Raw genomic sequence first — 6032 nt, 5'->3', positions numbered from 1 at the left:
TGTTTTTTTTTTTATTTAAATGAAAACAGTGCTTCATTGTACAAACAGGGATGGACATAATTAAATTAATTAATTATGTATTAATCAAAGTATCTGTTTAAAATTTGCGAGAGATATACATTTAGAAGAATAGTAAAAATATTCGATAATTTAATAAACTTGTATCCATGTAAGGAATGTATGAATTTCGAGACCTCTGATGGACATCCAACGTATGTCTTAATTTTATATGAATATGATGCAAAAAATTGAACACATATTCCTGGTACTTCAACAAGGGTAGCTATCTAGAAAGTACAAAAAAAACACTTTTCATTAGGGTCTCGTTTTTTACAAATGGCATTATTTAAAGGAGAAAGAAATAACATTTCCTTATATTAGCCCAAAAAAAACCTGCAGATGAAGGGAAACCATACGAACCTTGAAGAGCGTCAAATTAATGTTCTCTAATAACATTTCTTTCATGAAATTTCCTTTGTTGTGCTTTACGGGAACAATGCTTAATAAACAGTTTTCTTACTCGTAGTATTGAAAGTAAATCTTTGGTGCAAGACGATTTTTTAGAACATTATATACTTCGCAAATATGTACATAAGTACCTGCAATATGTAAATGCCTGTTATAGATGGACTCACATATATATGTATAATGAAACTCGTATTTTAATTAAGGGAGACTTTTTCTAAATTGAATGTCTCGAGTATGTTGGAAAAATGCATGGACTGTATCGATTTACAACGTAAAAAGTTTATTGAGTTTCCAATAAACCAACTGCATATACCGATAGGCAGGTACTCTTTTTGATTGCAGTTCATACAGTAATTAGCCAGTAATTATTCGCTCGGTTGGTGGCTTTTGAAAACGACGCACCCTATGCTTCATCGACAGTTACCTGTACCGAAATAAGTTTAAACAGCCTTTCAACCCTCCGCATGAAATTAACAATGAATGTAACGATCATGAGGAGAGTATATGTTACGCATTCATTGTGAAAACTGGTTGGACACGTATCTCAACCCTTTTCTATTTTAAATAATTCTCTCGAAAAGTTGAGTAGTCTGCATCTTTGACTATTTGAGAACAGTAATCTAATTCCACAATCAGTATACCTATCCCCTCTTAAATCCCTCTTTTTGCTTCTAATAAACAAGTCTCTAATTAGCCCTCCATGCTTGAGAAAGCGTCCTAGCAGCCTATCGTGTCTATTTTGTATCGATTTCCATAATGCCCTTCGTTCTCCTATACTTTTTCTATAGGGTTGTTCGGAAAGTCATTTCGTTTTTTTTTGTGGAAATGAAAGACAGTTTTCGTATAATAAACAAATACTTTATTAAATTATATATTGATCGTTCTGGTCCAACACCTTTTGCCATCTTTCTGATAGTAGCATAATTCCACGCTGATAAAATTTTTGGTCTTTGCTGGGAAAAAACTGACCGAGGAGGTTTTTGACCTCCTCATTTGAGGTGAAGGTTTTACCGTCTAAAAAATTTTGGAGTGACCGGAACAAATAATAATCCGATGGTGCCAGGTCTGGAGAATATGGTGGGTGTAGCATTGTATCCCATTCAAGCTGTAAAAGCTTTTGGCGAGTGACCAAACTTGTGTGAGGTCTCGCGTTGTCTTGGTGAAACACTACATCTTTCCTGTTGATTAGTTCTGACCTTTTATGTTGAAGTGCATCATTCAGTTTGTCCAGCTGATGACAGTAGACTTCCGAATTAATCGTTGTGTTAAAAAAAACGATTCCTTTAAAATCCCACCAAACACACAGCATCACCGTTTTTTGGTGAATATCGGCTTTGGAAATGGTTTGAGCCGGTTCATCTTTTTTGCTCCATGACCTCTTGTGTTTGACGTTGTTGTATACAAGCCATTTTTCGTCCCCAGTGATGATGCGCTTCAAAAACGGATCATTTTCGTGACGTTTGAGAAGCGAATCGCAGACGTCAATGCGGCGACACAGATTTCTCTCTGTGAGAACATGGGGAACCCATACATCGAGCTTCGAGGATAATCCCAGGCCTTTGAAGTGGTCATAAACTGTTGAATTTGATAAATTTAACCTCAATCCGATCTCACGTGTTGTTATTCGCCGGTTCACATCAACTAATGCCTTTATCGCGTCTTTATCAGCTTCAACCGGCCTTCCCGAACGTGGTGCATCTTCGACATCAAAATTGCCGGATCGAAATTTAGCGAACCAGTTCTGGCTGGCACTGGCGTACTGTCAACGCACCTTCTCCATGCACATCAGTCAATTTCTTTCTGGCTTGAACAGCATTTTTACCCTTTCTGTAGTAAAACAGTAAGATATGTCGAAAATACTGCTTATCGCTCTCCATATTTAAAAGGGCACCAACCAAAAACTACTGCGTAGAATTAATTGGAATTTTTCACACAAGCCTCGCTATATGAGCTCTCAAAGCATATAAAAATTATACGGCTTCAATGTGAAGTTGGGTGCAAAAGAATACAATTAAATCCTCTGTCGGGAAAAAACGAAATGACTTTCCGAACAACCCGATAATACATACCTCCTTATTTCTAATCTTTTCTATCTTAATTTTTTGTCTCTGCATGTCTAACCTTAATACTGTGTGTCTTTAATAATATTAATCGGATTAATAAATTAAAAAGTTACTCAATACTATCAATATAATATTTTGTATTTTGTTTAATAATGGAATTTATATTATCATTAAAGTATTACTGTTCTGAATATCTTTTTGTGGGCTATATTGATCATAGTTTATTATTATACATTACCCAAAAACAGAAAAAAAACGAGGCATTCTGTGCATCCATTGAAATATTATTTTGGAAACTCCGAGAATGCACTATCGTGAATCATAACCATTTACTTCAATTCAAGCCTCACAACAAACGCTGAATATAAAAAGAGAAAATTACATCTTTCATAAAGTAGATAAGGTTTTATTACGATGAAAACTGGTAAATTGGTGACATAGAAACCTCAATACATTTCTGAAAAAAGTAATTAAACTCGTTTTAGATTACGCTTTCTTCTTTAGTTTTTGTCCTGCATTCATTCTGAAGATGTAGCGAGGATATCTTTCCGGCACCTCCACCAAAAATCTTTTGTGACTTATTCCTCCACAATAAAGCAGTTCTTAATGAGCGGGGGGTTATATAATAGTTAAAAGTTATACTTTAACGTAATGAAGCAATAAATATCATCTAACACACTACGATGAGAAAACTAAACGATGAATTTTTGATACCAGGAATATGTGTTCAAATTTTTGCATTATATTCATTTAAAATTATGACATACGTTTGATGTCCATCAGACGTCTCGAAATTCATTCATTCCTTACATGGATACAAGTTTATTAAGTTATAAAATATTTTTACTATTCCTCTAAATGTATATCTCTCGCAAATTTTAAACAGATACTTTGATTAATACATAATTAATTAATTTAATTATGTCCATCCCTGTTTGTATAACGAAGCACTGTTTTCATTTAAATAAAAAAAAACAAATAAATCGATTTTTATCGTCCCCATGTAATATTTATTTTTGAGATGATTAATTTTTTTTTACTGGTGTAATAATAACTTTTTATTTTATTTTTTAAAACAAAAAAATTTTGTAATAGCTACGCCTGGTTACGTTTTATAATAGACAATGTCATTAACATTAGCTGAGACAAGAATACATTGAAAAAATCTCAATATCACTTTCTCTTTTTTTTTTTAACATTGCCTTCGGGGTTAAAGAGCTTTCCCCTGTTCGACGATGTGTCTCGAATCAAGTGCGTCTTTGATACACTTTCTGTAAGAGGACTGTAGTGAACATGAACAACTTCTTACATAGATACAACGGGGTTGTTTGCTGGTATGTATGCGATGTGTCATTGTATGCAAATGCGAGAGGGTGTAGTATCTGATCAGAAGGCGTTCAACTTTGTTTCACAGCTGGCTGACGGAATAAATTTATATGGAGTTTCACGCTAACCGTAAGCGTTAGTTAATGAATGCAGTATCTCTTCTATTAGTAATGTGATAATTAATAGAGCATTATCGTAAAGTATGAAAATATTCTTATAAATAATTGTTCTTAACATTACGATGTTTTGTAACGATTCGATTTTTGCTGATCATCCCTTGTGGATCAAATAAAATGGCGTTAAGGAAGAATAAAGGAAATTAAAATGAGGTAGATAGCGTTAAAAACGACGCGACGTTTCTGGAAACAGAATTGGATTCAAAAGAAAAATCGGTATAGGAACACTTTAAAGAATTTGATTTGAGGAATATGAAATGAAAAATCACCCCAGTGGTTGCGCACATTGAAACTGTCTTGGAGAAATCACAGGCAGTCCTTGACATACATATGTACTAAAAAAAGGATGATTTCTGGAGGGCATTCCCAACTGGTTTGTGTGTATTTTATTTTGCTTCCTTTTTATTTAACAGTTTTTAAATGTTATGTAAATATAGAATATGAGTAACATTTGAACGAATTTTATTAGTATCTAATGACTATCAAGATTGTTTTAAGTTACATAATTCTACCTGAATTGTAACTATTAAAGTTTATAAAAGTATAGTTTTTGACTAGATCGTTTTTTATTATTTGCGCAAAAATTATAATCTGTATATATCATTAATTTATGAATGCTTTCCAACGAGTGGCATTCAGTGTACTGGAATTAATTTGTGAACGTTTATTAAAAATTAGTTGCAGTTTTCATTTTTGTTCGTCACATCTGTTATACGTACGAATAATATGTTGTACAAATGAAGCAAAGTTGAAAGGATTTTCTGAAATAGTAATTTCAACCCATTGACGGTATGCTCTATTTATCCTGATTTGACCTTAAAATCTCAAAATTACACTCGATAAAATTTAACGCCTTTTTTTTCTTGAACTACATATCGAAAATATCATTCTTGGTAATATTTAATAAAAATATTATTACTTCGTTCTTTTTGTTAAAAATCAAAAAATAATTTCGTGAGATGCCGAGAACAGTTCCATGATTTCGGAATTTATGTCTTTGATCTGTAATGGAGCGAAATCGGTTGGAACTACTTAGAAGTAATTTCAGTTACTTTTGCGTCAATGAAACCGTTCAAAATTCTCAGATTATTTCTCGCTTAAATCGGAACAATTCAGATCGATTTCCCATCTTAACGCAATTAAATCTTTTTCATTTTCAGATCGAGTTGATTTTAAGTGAACCGACTCTAGAAGAATTTATAGTCTTTTTTCTGACAGAGAGTACGAAAGACTCATCAGCGTGCATAAAATTTAGAATTACTATATCTTCGTCAAGGATTACCTTGATCTTTTGAAATTGCTGTTTAATCAACGGCAATTGGAATTGAATTTTTAATAGAACAGTAAAACGAAATCCTAAACTAAAGTAAATATGAAATATTATTCTGAAAATTCATTTCTGAATTTTTTACCCACTACACGCTACCTCAAATTAATGAGGGAAAAATTGTTGCTGTTGTCACAGTAAATATGTAGGGTGCCCTGGCAGTTAGAAATAGAATTACAATTCTGAAATATTATCAAGAACTGCTTGTATAATACTGACAAATTTATTTCTATAATTTATTACCTTAAGTATATATTTTATCTAGATTGAGTGAAAATGTACGTTTTTTCAACCACGTCATCTATTTCCTTCTTATCAGGAATCTCCCCTAGACTAATAGAACTGTCAAAATCTTTTGAACAAAAAACGTAACTACCTTAAAATACTTTAAATTGCATTTATTGAACTTATTTGGGTTAATTCGCCTATACCGTGGAAACCTTTTATAGTTTTAGGCCTAATATTTATTTTGCACTAAATGATGAAATATTTAAATATTTTGCAACACAAAAAAGCATACAATACGTTTTTTATTTTTTAATTTCTGTAATTTTAATATTGTTCTTTTCTATATTTATCTACTTGCCCTTAACAATGGCCCGTGTTACAGATAATAAAGATTTAATGCTCTCTTAAGGGTGGTTTATTGTTATAGCGTGACTTTTTGTAAGA

This window comes from Agrilus planipennis, unplaced genomic scaffold (assembly GCF_000699045.2).
Source record: "Agrilus planipennis isolate EAB-ADULT unplaced genomic scaffold, Apla_2.0 scaffold12, whole genome shotgun sequence".
NCBI lineage: Eukaryota > Metazoa > Arthropoda > Insecta > Coleoptera > Buprestidae > Agrilus > Agrilus planipennis.
The sequence above is the reverse complement of the archived record's forward strand: the minus strand, read 5'-3'. Positions refer to the sequence as shown.